General features: G+C 43.2%; 1 protein-coding gene across 1 annotated transcript in view; it reads left to right on the forward strand.

Annotated features, from left to right (window-relative positions):
* The first annotated feature begins 1,345 nt into the window (after positions 1-1,345).
* The window catches only part of LOC147881586 (uncharacterized), a 215,165-nt gene continuing 200,149 nt past the window's right edge, over positions 1,346-16,361 (forward strand). Inside the window, exon 1 of the mRNA XM_087401208.1 lies at positions 1,346-2,644. The gene's annotated coding sequence lies outside the window, so the exon portion shown is untranslated. The remainder of the gene's footprint in view (positions 2,645-16,361) is intronic.

Genomic DNA, 16,361 nt, shown 5'->3' on the forward strand with positions numbered 1-16,361 from the left:
GTCCTTCGCAACAACAATGCATTCTTTAGGAAGTGCCAAGTTGGAGAGCATTTGGGTGGTGCCCCTCTTGTCATCGGAAGGCATAATTTCAGAGAGTACATCATTAGTGATGGCGGGTCCATTTGCTACAGTGGTTGATGATACCATTCAGGTGGGACAGTTTGCAAGGAAATGGAGACCGAGCACAATTTAACTTTCTCCATTCTTCGACACGCATTATGGTGCAGCGTGCTTTTGGATGGTTGAAGAACACTTGTTAATGTACCCAATTAAGAATGCAGACATGCCGCAGCTACCAAAGCTCATACATGCATGTTGTATCTGGCACAACTTGACTATAGATTATGACGAGGTCCAAAGATGGATGAATGGTCCTTTGATTGATCACGTGAATGTTGGTTATGCAACAGATGAGGATTCACTAGAATTGTCCTGAATGCGAGACGATTTGATGTAGTATGTGCTAGGATTACCACCTTGAATATGTGTTGGGCTTCCCATGTGATAGATGTGTTTGATTGAAAGCAATGGCTTGGAATAATATTGTTTCAATTGAGCAATTGAGTGGTGTGGTGAGTTAAGTAGTGCCAAGCCCCTCCTATAATTTGTGGACAATGTGAGTCAATTTGAATTGCCTTAGTTTATTAGTGTTTACATAATGTGAGTTAATTTGGGATTGGCCACTTGGGTCTTCTAATATCTAACTATATCTTAAGGAGGGAGGGAGAGCCAACATCACCACGTGTCGCCAAGGGAGAGACAGCCGAGTGCCACGTGTTGCCAGGGGCTCCTCTTGAGTTTGAGGTGGCGATCAAAGGCTTTGCCACTTGTCGATCAAGGGGTCCTCTTGAGTTGGACAAACAGGGCCGGTGATTAAGAGGGTACTTATGGAAGATTAAGGGGGTACTCGTGGAAGAACAAAGAGGTGGTTGATGCAAAAATTCACGAGGCCTTGGTTCAAGGGGAAGTGGTGATGAAAGGCTATGCCATTCCTCCCTCGAGGCTCCAATCACCCCATCACCATCGACGCCTTGCCTCTACTATTCACGTCCCTCTTTTCGTGACAGGTTGAGTGGCTAAGACCACTCCTGAGGGCAGGCCAAAAAAGGCAGAGCAAAGTTTTGGATTGCACGCACGCTTGCAACGTCATGAAATTGGGAACAAAACCAAACCTGTCGTAGACGGGTCTGGGGTCTGAGTACTCGTTTGAGCATTCGGGCTCGTGGTCGAGCCACGTTTCCACTTTATAATTTATTTCCTTTTTGAAAAAGCACGTGCCGATGAACGGTTCAAGGGTAACTGCAAATGCTAATAAATTCATTGCTTCGACCAGCTCGAGCTCGGCTATGGGCGACCGACCTCCCCGCCTTCTCCTTCTGCTACCCTTCTGTATCTATTCCCTCTCAACTCTCCCTTCTGTGCTTCCCTTTTCGTAATTTTCCGTCTTTCTCACAACAACATTGTGGCAATAATCCATTAAGCAGCACGAGAATCTGCAGTTGCGAAAGAACGATGAAGGAGGTGCTGCGAGCATAGAGACCACCAATCGAATTCATTAAGCAGCACGAGAATTTGCAGTTGCAGAAGAACGACGACGGAGAAAATTCTCGGAACAAATTCACCTTGTAAAGAAGACGGAAGAATGCCTGCGTTGCTCACGGTCGAGGGGAATTCGGAAACGCCGGGTACCTTGGAGCCTGAAGCGACTACCGTGCCTCGTATCAAGGCAACACGGTTGCAGCAAAACAAGCCGTAATTTTCGGCGTGATTTTACGCCAGTCGATGATTCATTAGACTGAATCGTGAAGATGCAACACACAATGTTCGAAGCTGGTCATGGTTTGAGAAGTCGAAGCGATCTCTCTAAAGAAACGAACTATTGAGATAGTTCCTCGGTTGTTGATTCCTCCGGGATTCAGTAGCCAATACAAAAGCGTCGCTGGGCAGAAGATTTGCGGTGTTTTGACGCCACTAGTATGCTAGTATGAATGTGACGCCACTAGTATGCTAGTCTGAATGTGGCATCCGAGAACGAAGAGTATCCATGAATGAAAGGGTCAGCATAGAGACCACCAATCGCGATGATGATGAACACATATACACTACAAGGTTTAGTTTCCATGCTGTTTTTTGGCACCTGAAGTGATCCTGACACTCCAGGAGACCACCCTTGACCACGGCATCTCTGCAAACATTGCCCTCATATAATCCAGACCCCTACGCTTGACACTGCGCCTTTTCGACAAACACAACCAATTCCCATTCATTCCCAGCAACTGAAGCATGTACAGACGACCCTATTCTAGGGCTTCCACATTGACATACAATTGTGGCTGGTGGTTTTCTGAAATGCCATCGATAAGCTGCTAGTTTGAGTTACCATGTACCCGAATACAATGGCAAAACGATATGGCAGTTTCGAGGACGTGCAAAAACTATGTGTGAAGCCTGATGCTCTCGGTCACATCTGTTTTCAGTGCTGCATGTAGCCATTATGTACCCTATCCTTGAAAATATTTTCATTCCATTGATCAGAATTCCAAGTGGATTCAGAGCCTACTGCCTTGTTTGTTGTGGGATGATGCATACAGAACAGAGGAGTTGAGAGAACATGCAGGGGCAGAGAAAAAGATTCCAGATAGAGGTGAGCAAGAAGGTGCATCAATGGATCGATATATTTAAACTAAAAAATGTTAGCAATGCTAAAAATTTTGCCTTTGCAAGTATCAGTCCAGAAAAAAGGATACTACTGCTCGATAATGGGTGCTGCCAAGAGAACTCTTCTAAATGACCCTTTCATTTAAGGTAATTTCCGCTGATAGAGTGCAGAGAACAGAAGCCAGCAATTGAAATCATGTGGATATGGTTAAGGATTCCGCCAAAGGTTACTGTGTCAGCTAGGAACTGCTTGTGTCTCCCTAGAAGCTATAGTTGTCCTCAGCCGCTTTTGTACCGTCTGACAAAAGGTGGATCCAAATCCCCCTGCACCTAATTTCATGGAGAAACACTGGGTTTCCAGCTCCAGCTCAGCAAAAGTGAACCTGTGAGGCAGCACAGCAAAGAGCTGAGAAAGTTGTAGTAAAGTCCCTTACGTCACTGTTAGAATGCAAGTTTCATTTAGCAAATCCCATTTTTTAGAGCAGGGAGAACAAAAGGCCAAGTGCGTCTTCCAGCAGAAAGAATTATCATGAGTACACACCTCTTCATGCACACGCCCTTAGGAGCACACACCTTTTCATGTGTGGCTCTTCTCTCTTTATGTGAGAGAGGCCTCATTGCAAGGATCATATACTTTAGACTTTCTAAACAATCTATATATTATTTTTCTTTGCTATCATTACAGTCTCCTTTTTTGTTCCTCAGCTCACTAACAATATCATCAATGTTTCAAATGTTCGGTAAAAGGGAGGGAAGGAAAATGGGCCGTAGATTGTGATGGTGTGTGGCCCTCATCGAGGAGTTTAAATCCAAATTAAAAGACCCTCAGTCTTAAACTGAATGTATGGCTGATTATGTTTGAATTTTCAGACTACAATATAGACACCCTTAAAGAACTTGGAGTTGCTCTTTTGCACTCCCTTGAAGCTGCCTTGTGTCCTCCTTAAGTGGATGTAATAGCTGTTTTTGGATGTCTCATAGACCGGTTTGTCTCCCATGAACATTAATAGGGTTTCTTTGTTTCTTTCTATTCGTGATGGTGTGCATAAAACTCTTTTGAGTTTTGTGTATGTGAACTTTTGCAAAGAATTTGCTTTTAGTTTCTGCCATGACAGAGAACAACATGAAGGTGGAGTTTCATGACAAGTACGTCTTAGTCAGAACTGGCGAGAGTAATGACATAATGGATTGAGGGATTGAGAATGGTCGTGTGTATCCGATTAATGCACAGGAGCCCTTTCCATAGTGCCTGAAACAGAGCACTGCACGTTTAGAGCTAGTTCACTCAGACTTATGTGAGCACATGTCCACAACATCCTTTGGCATCTATCTATATTTTCTTACATTTATAGACCAAGATAGCAGGAAGGTGTGGGTGTATTTTTTAACATGCCTTTGGAAAGTTCAAAGAGTGGCTAGTAGTGGAGTGGAAGCATGGGCAACTGAAGACTCTTCGCACTAACAGAGGTGGAGAATATGTTGACAAGGATTTCTTGGCATTCTGCAAGCAGAGGGGGATTAAGCAACAAAATGGAGAAGCTGAGTGCAAGAACAGAGTTTTTATGGAGACGGCAAGGAGCATGACGGAGGCAAAGAACCTGACAAGAATTTACTGAGTTGAGGCCATTTTGTTGGAAGTATAGGGCCAATGCCCCACCTACAAGACCCCAAATGAGGAGAGCTCAAGGGCTTAACACTGCATCATATTGGGGGTTAGATGGATCAGTAAGGGGATGGGCTAAGACAGCAAGATGGTTGCCACATGGACGAGGATGTCACAAAGCTGTTGCAGTGCAGAGCAAAATAAACAGTTGAGTACATCAGACAGTTATAGTTTTTTTTTTCCCCAAAAAAATACTTCTATTAAGTATGAATGAAAACCGCAGAGCAAGCTCAATGTGAAAGTACATCATGTCAATAAAAACATGAGAGAAATCAAAGCTCAATAAGAGCTAGCAAATAACCAGGGATGAGGCTGAAAATGCCAAGTCAACCTTGAGATAGAATCAGAGAAGAAAGGAGATCCCCTCCAAACTCTAAAGAAAGTGTTCCTCTTAGCAGAGGCTGCTCTCGATGACCCCTGCATACTCGCCCAGATGGCCATCAAAGTATGTATAGTATCAGTCCAAATACTGGCTATTGTCTGAGAGGGGTGAAGTTGGATCCATCCAATGCCTCTGTACATCTGACTCTCCGAATATGCCAAGTTGCAATACTAGCTAGAATCTCCCATGATATGTCTACTGAAGCATGTGCAGCTCTGAAAAGGAGTAAAGCAATATCTTGTAGGGAACATGACTCTACTAAGTGTCAGCGAACCAAAAAAGCCCCATTTGAATCATGTCCCTTGAAAAAGACTTGAAGTCTCGTAAGAGAAAGCCAAGCCACTGAACCCCAGGTCATGAAGAAGGATGAAGTATGGAAAATACATAATATCCTCACAACACCCTTAGAGATTGTCCTTGCTTGTTTGCACCCTCGTAAGAGAAAGCCAAGCCACTGAACCCTAGGTCATGAAGAAAGATGAAGTATGGAAAATACATAATATCCTCACAACACCCTTCGAGATTGTCCTTGCTTGTTTGCACCCCCAAAGGCAATGCTGAACTGTCTCAATCGCAGAATGGCAACAAGGACATGTATGGGTTAGCCCCAAACTTGGACTTCCACAGGTTCACCGCGATCCCTACATGAATAGAAACCCAAAAGAAGAGAGTGATTTTTTTATTCTTGAGGGATTTCCTAAGTCTCCTTCAAAAGTTTTTCTGCACATTTGCATAAATGTGAAAGCTGTCCCAATGAGGAGATCTAGATTCTAGAGGGCCTCCAACCTGTACAACTATCTCTTGGCATTTCTAACCATGTGACGAAGAAGGGGATGCTCTTCTCTCAGAGCCCTTCATCAATCCACTCCCACTCTCTGGGGTCCCACTGCAAACATCTGATAGGATAGAGCCAAAGTCTCCATGAACCCAGAGCCAGAAGAAAAGGGTCGGGATCTAGGTATCATTGTGAATCTATGCCCTACTTCATAAAACTTGCAACCTTGACCGGCTGGAAGGGAATCCCTTGAAGGATATCATCAGAAGACATATGTAGCCTCCCTCCAGATTGAACATAAAAAACCATGGCATCCTCATGTGCATCCCGCAAAGCAATAACCTGAATAGGAATACCCGTCCCAGTGAAAGCACCCACCCAAGTGGAATCCGTAAGGGGCATATCATCTATATCCATCCACTCCGCTGGAATGGTTGCATCAATCTGCTGAGTCCTCCCTACACTCCCTCTGAGATGACCAACTGATAAAACTCTTTGATCCTGTGGAAGCTTCCTGAGCTTTCCAAGATCCCACTGTGGATGCAAGGCCTCTCTTCCATCTGAACCACCACATATAGTGCGAAGTGCCTAGTGGTTTGTTATGCTCATCAAGTATGCTTTCATTCCACATAATCAGCTGCCTATCAATTTCTTCGCGAGAGGAGGGTAGCACTATTTGAAGTGTACTTCTGAAGCTATCCCAAGCTTTCAGAATGGCAGCCATGAAGGAGAGGAGGGAGGCCTGAGCGGACCTGAAGTAAAAGTCCATCTAGTGCTGTCCATCCACTCTCCTTCCAAGGTGGGAGTACATGTCTGTATGCTGTGTATGAAAAAATCCTTCCAAGACTCCTGTCCAGGCATCAATCCTCTAACTAGTATCTTACAGAGCAGGGCCCTGCATTGCAATTCTCGGTCGATGATATTAAGACCCCCTTCCCCAGTGGGGAGTATGAGAGTCTCCCAAGCCACCCTAGCATCCATCCCACTCCACAAAAAGTTTCCGATAGGTCTCTTGAGCTGACTGATACTGCCCCTGGAGCCACACCAGCATGAGCAAACAAACCAAGCAATGGCCAATAACACCTGGTTGATCACCACAACCCTAGATGCCAAGTCTAGTTTGGCCGAACTCTAGAAGAGGAGTTTTCTCCTCATGCTCTCCGGCACTGATGTGCAGGAGAGATGCCCATACTTACCTGGCATCCCAAATACCTGACGGAAACACCCCTCTGAATCCATGTGAAACCAAAATCAGCTCCCCAATGTGGAGTGTCCTTATCGCTAATCCAGAAGCCATTGGATTTGTGCCAATTTATATGTGCCCGTGCTGCCATGCAAAACAAATCCAAGGCTGTCCTGAAAGAAGTGAGCGTCTGTAGTGTGGCATCCAAAAAAACAGTCCTGTCATTTGTCAGCTCACTGTACAAAAGCTCATCTTCCTTCCTCAATGGAAGTCTCAGCCCAATAATATCAGCTTGAGATCTAATGTAGATACTCATAGCTTCAGCCACAAACAAAAAAAGAAAGGGGGCTAAAGGGCATCTTGAAGGATTGATCTAGAGATCCGGATGTTGAGATATCGAGCTCCACTCGTGATATGCCAGGGTGACCGTTGTGCATTTATGTCACCGACTTGTTAGCTGCAGATGTGGTTGGTACACTGCCCATGAATAATAGTTGGATGACAGCTATCTTTATGTACTCTAGTTAGTGGCTCAGTTAGTATGCCACCTTAGTTAGCTGAGTTTGGATTGAGATCCACATATAGGATTCACCTATTCTTTAGTACTTAAGAGTTCTTTTGGCTTTCACAACTAAGAAGAGGAAAACTGTTTTCAGCCTCCACCTTTGTGTATATTCCCCCATTGTGTATGTAAGAAAGCTACAAGTGAGACTCCTTCCTTCTCTCCCACTCTCTTCACATGGTATCAGAGCTCAGTTCGTGGTAAGGAACTCAAGAAAGCAAACCAAGTTCGTGGTGTCCTAATAGAGGATCAGTGTTGCTTTCCTTTTTCGAGTTTGGGAGCAAATCTCTGCAGGTAGCATAGCCGGAAAGTGCAAGAGTGCACTGTCTCAGATTGGGACGTCCATCGTGGTGCGGCGAGAGGGCAGTATATGCTGCGGGTAAGGGCATAGTCCTTGGCGACATTATTTTTTGATTCGAGGCCATTTCGGGGCCCGTTTTGGTAGCGGAAGTTTTTCACAGGCACTCAGAAAAGCGCCTTGCTTTTGTTGTGCGACCATTGTTCTGTAGGTCGGTGAAAAGTTACCGCAGAAATTGCATCATATGCTTGTACGTAGAGATATTGGGAGTGACAGAATCATTCTTATTGCTTGTTGATGCAAAATCGTTACTATGAAGTGACTGTGTAGTCAAATACCACTTTCGTCAGTTTTGCAGACTTGCCCTTATGAGGCAGAAGTTGTGTTTTTTGCAGTGACAAAATATTTTTGCAGTGCTTTGTAATGGCGTTTGATGCTCTTTCACAGATTATCACTGAAAAGCTTGACAAGAACAACTTCCAAGCATGGAAGTTTAGAATGACGAATTTCCTTAAGGGAAAAAGCTATTGGGAGTTCATTATTGGAGCTGAACAAGAACTAGTTATTTCTAATGTTCCCAATCAACAGGAGTTGCAGGCATTTAAAGGCTAGCTTGAGAGAGCCAGAAAGCTATGTCCAGGTTGTCTATCAGTATTTCAGATTCTATGATTGTGCATATTCAGGATACAAGCATACCGAAGGAGACATGGGATACTCTGACAAAAATGTATAGCACAAATACGTAAGCTAGGAAAATGTAGCTCAAGCAGGAGTTGCATAATATGCAGAGAGAAAATATGAGCATCAATAACTACCATATGAAGGTGAAGAAGATTGCAGATACACTTGCTTCTATTGGGTCGCCAATGGAAGATGATGATTTGGTTTCTGTGACCTTGAATGGTCTAGGAAAGGATTATGCACAATTTCGAACATCCATTGCCGTCCGTTGAGAATTTTTCTGCTTTTGAGGATTTGATTGCTCTCTAATTTCTGAAGAGAGAGAAATGGTGGTGCATCTTCTTCAGAAGGAACTTCAAAAGAAGTTGTCTTCTACTCAAATGCTAGCAGAGGTAGAGGCAGAGGTAGAGCAGGCCGATTTGGAGGCCGTGGCAGAAATCAGAATATGCAGCAAATTTAAGAAAACCAGTCCTATGGAGGAGGACGTGGTAACTTTAGAGGCAGGGGGAGCCAAAGAGGTCATGGTGGATGGTAGAGAGACCAAAATACAAACAACAATGTTGAATGCTACTACTGTGGTAAAATGGATCAGATGGTTAAAGACTGCCGTAATGACTGAAAAATTACAGTAAGGCAATTATGCATCCTCTAGTAGACAGGGTGATGACAGAAATGAGCATCTGTTTATGGTGCAGGACATGACCAATTCTGTGACAAGTGCAGAAGAAAGCAATGATGTGTGGTATGTTGACTCAGGTGTGTTAAACCACATGACAGGTCATGCAGAATGAATGCTGGATGCAAGGAAAATGGAAAGACCAAGATTTGTGGAGACTGGTGATGATACTGCACATCCTATTGTGCAGATTGGTAAAATTCCTTTGTCTATGCAGGATGGAAAAAAGAAATATATGTCTGATGTATTTCATGTCCCGAATATCACCAAGAACCTGATTTCTATTGGTCAAATGGTTGAGCAAGGCTTGCAAGTCAGATTTAATCCTCATGGATGCTTTGTTAAGGATATGAAAAATAAAGATCGCTTGATAGCAAAAGAGAAGAAGGGCAGGATGTTTACATTGGATGCGGACATGCTTGAATTGAGTGCAGCAATGTTTGCACATGGGACCGGTGTCGTTGCAGATATTGATATCTAGCATGAATGCATTAGTCATGTTAATGTACAGCGACTTAAATTAATGCAGGCCCAAAATATTGTTGCAGGATTGCCTAAGTTCAAGGTTGCAGAAATGCATAAGGTATGTGAAGCCTGTCAATTTGAAAAACAGGCAAGGAAACCATTTCCTAGACATGTTCAAGAGAGTAAGAGGCCATTGGAATTAATCCACTCTGATGTGTGGACTACTAAAGCTGCATCTATTAGAGGCTGTCATTATTTTGTTACTTTTATTGATGATTACAGCAAAAAAGTTTGGGTGTATTTTATGAAAAAGAAAAGTGAAGTGTTTGGGTATTTCAAAGCTTTTAAAGCTATGGTTGAAAAAGAAACAGGCCTGCAAATAAAATGCCTAAGGTCAGATGGAGGGGAAGAGTACCTCTCAAATGAGCTTGTAAGTTTCTTGCAGGAGCATAGCATAAAGCAGTAATATTCATTCAGTCATACCCCACAGCAAAATGGACTTGTAGAAAGGAAAAACATGCATATTGAAGAGATATCTCATGCCATGCTCAACAAAAAAGACCTGTCAGATTATTATTGGACTGAAGCAGTTGCTACAGCAGTCTACATAATGAACAAGAGTCCCATTGCAGCAATATATGGCATGACATCAAAGGAGAGGTATACTGGTAAGAAACCAGATATTTTTCATTTGAAAGTTTTTTGTTGCATTGCCTATGTTAATGTGCCAGATGAGTTAAGATCTAAGTTAGATCCAAAAGCTGAGAAGTGCATATTTATTGATTATTCTCTGCAGCAGAGATGTTTTTGATGAGATGAGCAGCTGGTATAAACCAGTAAATGTAATTGATGATGTAGATACACAAAATGGTAATGTTATACAGAATTCACAACAACAATTACAAAATATTAGTGGACCTGTAGTGTCCTCTAGCAGTGGTTCACATACTTCGCCATGGATAGGCAAATTGAGATAAGGAGGATCTCCTCAAAGCAATGCCGATAGTGGTATGCAAGTATCACGAAAAGGAAAAGAGAAAGTAGATCATCTCATGGTTGATGTGAATGCAGGTCACTCTTATGTGAATGGTGAATCCAGTGGCTCAGAACAGAGCCTTGATAATGAGTTGGGTATTTCTTCTGTTGTTACACCTGGAGTAAGGAAGACAAGCGATGTTTTGAGAGCACCTGATAGTGAATCTATTTTGCACAGGTCTACTACAGCTAGGTATCCTGTGGATAGGCTGAAATTTGATGGATTTACAGCCATTCACAATGCCTATATGGTCAAAGTGATACATGAACCAAAACCCACTTCTTTTGAGCAAAGCCATGGAAAAAGAAAAATAGGAGAAAGCCATGAATGAAGAAATGGATGCCTTGGAAGCAAAAGCTACATGGGAATTGGTGCCTTTGCCTAAACACAAGAATGCAATTAGCTGCAAGTGGGTTTATAAGGTGAAGCACAATGGAGATGGTTCTGTGAATAGATATAAGGCAAGATTAGTTGTCAAGGGATATGCACATATATATGGCATTGATTATGAAGAAACATTCAGTCCGGTTGCAAGGATGGCAACCGTAAGAGTAGTCATTGCTATGGTTGCATCAAAGGGATGATCTTTACATCAGATGGATGTAAAGAATACTTTCTTGCATGGTGATTTACAAGAAGAGGTCTATATGGAGGAACCACCAGGTTATGTTTATGCTGTTCATCCTGAGTTTGTTTGCAGATTGAAGAAAGCCTTGTATGACTTGAAGCAAGCACCCAGAGCATGGTCTGGAAACATAGGACAGTATCTTGTTACTATTGGCTTTCAGATTTTCAAGGCAGATTTCTCACTTTATGTGAGAAAAACAGAGAAAGGCATTATGCTGCTTGTCATTTATGTTGATGATTTGATCATCACAGGTGATAGTGATGAAAATACCCTTCCTATGAAAATGCTATTGAAGTAGAAGTTTGAGATGAAGATTTGGGAGAGCTGCGTTACTTCTTGGGCATTGAGGTGATTGGATCCACAAGTGGGATATGGCTCTTGCAGAGGCAGTATGAATTGGACATGCTGTCCAAATATGGAATGACAGGTTGTAAGCCTATTTCAGTTCCTTTGGAGCAAAATGTGAAGTTGAGTGCAGATACAGGTGAGCTTTTAGAAGACCCTACTATGTACAGACGCATAGTAGGAAGTTTGATTTATATGACTATTACTAGGTCAGTTTTAAGCTATACTGTTGGGTTGGTAAGTCAGTTTATGTAGGCTCCAAGGAAACCGCATTTGGATGCGGCTAGACCCATATTGAGGTATGTGAAGTCCACATTGTAGTATGGACTATTTTATGAGACTGGGGTTCAGATACAGTTGCATGGAAACACTGATGCTGATACGGGTGGTAGTATTTCTGATAGACGATCTATCAATGGATATGTGTTCTCGTTTGGAAGTGTTGCAGTTACTTAGAGCAGCAAGAAACAGCCTACAGTTGCCTTATCAAGCACAGAGGCTAAGTACAGGGGTGCAGCAATGACTGCATGTGAGGCATCTTGGTTGCATAAGCTACTTTATGATATGCATCAGTCTATAGATGGGCCAGTTGTCATTTATTGTGATAACATGAGCAGTATACACTTGGCAAATAACCCAATCTATCATGCTAGAATAAAGCACATTGAGGTGCATTATCACTATGTGCGGGAGAAGGTTCTAGTAGGTTTTATTGATCTAGTTTATGTCAGCACAGAGTATCAGGTAGTTGACATATTCACGAAGGCATTGGGTGTAGAGAAGCTGCGCAAGTTCAGAGACATGCTTGGTGTGTAGGGATTGGGATTGAGCTCGAGGGGGAGTGTTGAGATATCGAGCTCCACTCGTGATATGCCAGGGTGACCGTTGTGCATTTATGTCACCAACCTTTTAGTTGCAGATGCGGTGGGTACACCACCCATGAATAATAGTTGGATGACAGCTACCTTTGTGCATTCTAGTTAGTGGCTCAGTTAGTATGCCACCTTAGTTGACTGAGTTTGGTTTGAGACCCATATATAGGGTTCACCTATTCTTTTATACTTAGAATTCTTTTGGCTTTCACAACTAAGAAGAGGAAAACTGTTTTCAGCCTCCACCTTTGTGTATATTCCCCCATTGTGTATGTGAGAAAGCTGCAAGTGGGACTTCTTCCTTCTCTCCCACTCTCTCCGCCAACCCCGTAACCTATCTGCTCTCTCTCTGATGGCAATTTGGACTGCACCAACAGCTCCGAATGGGGGGTAAAACCCCAACGCGGTTGACCGTCAGGATCCTTTTGCGTCCCCCATCTCTAGCCCTGCTGTGTACCCGGTGGCTCCTGTTATTTGCCGCGCGCGGCGATCGCGAAAGAAGTTCCAGGTAGTTGCTCAATTCAGATCAAAAATCTGAGGCCACCATCAGCTCCGAAAGGGGGTAAAACTCTAACGCGGTTGGCCGTCAGGATCCCTTTACGCCCCAGCACATAGCATGCTGTTGTGATATCAGGTGCACCTGTTTTCTATCGCGCGCGTCGCCAGTCTTCATCCTGGCGTCCAACACTCTCAACAAAAGAGTCAACAGGAGTGGTTTGGCAGCAGCCTCCACTCCAATGACGAAGAGCTCTGCAGGAAGTACAAGTATGAAAAACTCTTTTTCTCTAACACCAACTAAAACAGGTACTCTGCAAATGACAGTCGGAGATGAGCCACCCCCCACCATTTTAGATGGACAAGCAGTCCCTTTTATTCCTGTTCAAGGAAACATTTTAGCAGCCCCGCTCATGTCAGTGCAAGGAGCTACAATAGACAATTTTCCTAATGAATCTGGAATTCGGGCGTTTCTAACAGCTCTGCAAAGCACATTGGATCGCCAACAGCAAGAGATACATGCACTCTCTTTGAAGTGCCAACACTTACAGTACAGAAATAAAGATTTGGAGCAAAAGGTGGCCATGCAAGAGAGCTCCATAAACAGTTTGGAGGAAAAAAATATCAGTCAAGAGGAAAAATTATGTGAGCTGGAACAGACTTTGGAAAAGATGAAAGAAAATACGGCACCACAGCCTCAAATAGAATGCAAGCCACAGACAAACACCTCAGTGACATGGGCAAATATAGTAAATGGACATGCCTCGCCAGATGCACATCTAGACAAGGGGGAAAAATCAGAAGATAAGATAGATGTTGATGAGTATAGAGAGAGAGAAAAAAGATCACAGAACATTGTCATACGAGGTCTAGTAGAAAAAGAAAAGGAAACACCCCTCTCACTTGCAAAGGATGTAGGGGACTTTTTTGTGGAGCACTTTGCCATGCAAGAGGTTGTGGTCTTTGGGGCACACAGAGTAGGGAGAAAGAGAGATGAAAATTCGAGTCAGCGAGCAATTGTTTGCACCATGCTTGACCCGCGCAAGAGAGAAATCATTTTGGACAGCAGCAAGATTTACTTAAAGGGAACATCTTTCTACGTGACAGAAGACTGCACCCCCAAGCAGCAAGAAGAAAGGAGACGTATGTATGAGGCCCGAATCAAAAAAAAAGAGCAAGGAGCTGAACAGGCCCTCTAGGAACACGCGGCCTATGGAACCCAAAAGAAGTTGAAGATCATGTTTTGGAATTGTAGAGGTTTCCCTTGGCATAAAGGGGCTGGATTGAATGAAGTTATGCATGATGCAGACATTATTTTTCTCGCAGAGACTTGGGAAAGGGACATATGCAGAATTCCTAAAATTAATGGATACGTGGTGCACTCCATCTGGCAAAAGCAAGTTGGCCTACGAGGGCAAGGAGGGGTAGCATGCATATACAAGGAGCATATACAAGACATGATTTCCATAGCCAAAGATGACATCCACAAACGCTTCATATGGATCATGGTAAAAGGAATGCACTCACCACTTTACATTGCAGGGTGCTACATTCCTCATAGAGAATCTCCCTTCTACCAAAGACATGAGGTTGACCCAACCCAGCCACTTGGAGACCTGTGCTTGGATATAGCTATGTTCAACAAAAAAGGAAATGTTTTGCTCATTGGTGATTTCAATGCACGGATAGGAGATCTACAGTTTCACTATCCCACTCAGCAAGAATACATCAAGGAACATGAGATAGACATTGACCCCATTTGGTGTAGATGCTCGAAGGATAAGGAAGTGAATGCACATGGTAGGGCATTGGAGCAATTGATGAATGGAATGCACATGTTGGTGGTGAATGGCACAGCCCTTTTCCCAAAATCAAATACCCCTACTTGTTTCCCTGCCAGTGGAGGGGCTAGTGTGATCGACTATGCATTGATTGGTTTGGAAGCTTGCCATCTCATTCACAATTTCTCACTTGGCTCAAAGTCCCCTGATTCAGATCACACACCACTATATGTGGAGCTTAATATATTACTTGCCAAGGCAACTTTAGAAGAGCGCAAAACAGTTGAAGGCAACTATCATATAAATGAGGCAAAGAAGGTGGAGTACGCTGAAACTCTAGAGACGTGTCTGCTGGGAAAACAGAAAATTGGGTGGACAGAATTGAAAAATGCTATTCTCACTACAGCCAAGTCAGTTTTGGGGTACAAAAAGAGCAATAAAGAATGCAAGAAAGGGCTACCATACAATGTTTGGTTTGATGCTGAGTGCAAGGCAGCTAGGAATGCACTAAAGGGGATCCCAATGGGGGATGAGAAAAGAGCAGCTGAGAAACAGCTCCATGCACTTACACGTAAAAAAAGACGTGCACATATTGTGAACAAGGAATGGACTGATGCAATTGATTTTATCAAGCATCCTAGAAGAGCATGGAAAGGAATTAAACAAAGGTCAAATGACATTATGGGAGATTTTACAGAAACACAGATGCTGGAATATGCTCAACAGCTCTACACACACCCCAAGGCTCGGCCCATGGTGAGCATACCTCTCAGCAGTAATACTCAGGGTCTTTTCTCATTGAAAGATGTACAAGATGGCCTCAAGAAAATGGTAAATGGAAAGGCAGCAGACACTCTACACCTAGTGGCTGAACTCATTAAGTGGACCAATGAGCACACGCAAAGGCACATAGCAATGGCACTAAATCAGGCTTTGATGAATGGTTTCCCAACAGAATGGCAAGAGAATTGGATCAAACCAATCTACAAAGGGGGTGACCGCAATCAATTAACAAATTACAGAACAATTATGGTATGTTCCACTCTAGCCAAACTATATAGCACAATAGTAGAGGCAAAATTGAGTGCTTGGGCAGAGAAAGAAAATAAAAGAGCAATGGGACAAGCTGGTTTCAGACCAAAACACTGTACAGTGGATCACCTAGTCACTCTTCGAGTTTTGATGGAGGAAAGCCGCCTCAAGGGGAAGCCACTCTTCTATTGTTTCATTGACTTTAAGAAGGCATTTGATACAGTGCCTAGGGATGTGCTATGGGAGAGAATGGAATGCATAGGGGTGCCCGAGGAAATAAGGTTTGCTGTCTTTAGACTTTATGAGAAAGTAAAATGTCAACTAAAATGTAAGGATGGGATGTCACAAGAGTTCTATAGTAATATGGGGGTAAAACAAGGATGTCCGCTCTCACCCACTTTGTTCGGCCTATGCATTGATAGACTTGAGGAGTTGGTGAATGAAGAAGCATGTAAAGATGAGTTATACAGCCCTCATCTAGCAGGTCTCGTGATTTGGTTGCTTCTTTACGCAGATGATGTGGTTGTTTTCACTGATAGTGAAAGTAAGATGCAAAAAATGATGGATATCTTCAGCATATTTTGTGCAGAGAGTGGGATGGCTATTAATGTCAACAAAACTAAACTCATGATAGTCAAGACTATACAGCCAAGCAGCCCCCTCCAAATCTTATATAAAGGACAACCCATTGAGACAGTGCACTCATTCAAATACTTGGGTATTGAAATCCCCGCCAATAATAGATGGAACAGCTGTGTGCAACGGAGACTTGATGCAGGATGGGCAAAATACTTCCAATTTGAAAATGAGTGCAACAATAGCAATACGA

Source organism: Dipteris shenzhenensis, chromosome 30 (assembly GCF_047967505.1).
Source record: "Dipteris shenzhenensis isolate YYH24624 ecotype China chromosome 30, Dip_SZ_1.0, whole genome shotgun sequence".
NCBI lineage: Eukaryota > Viridiplantae > Streptophyta > Polypodiopsida > Gleicheniales > Dipteridaceae > Dipteris > Dipteris shenzhenensis.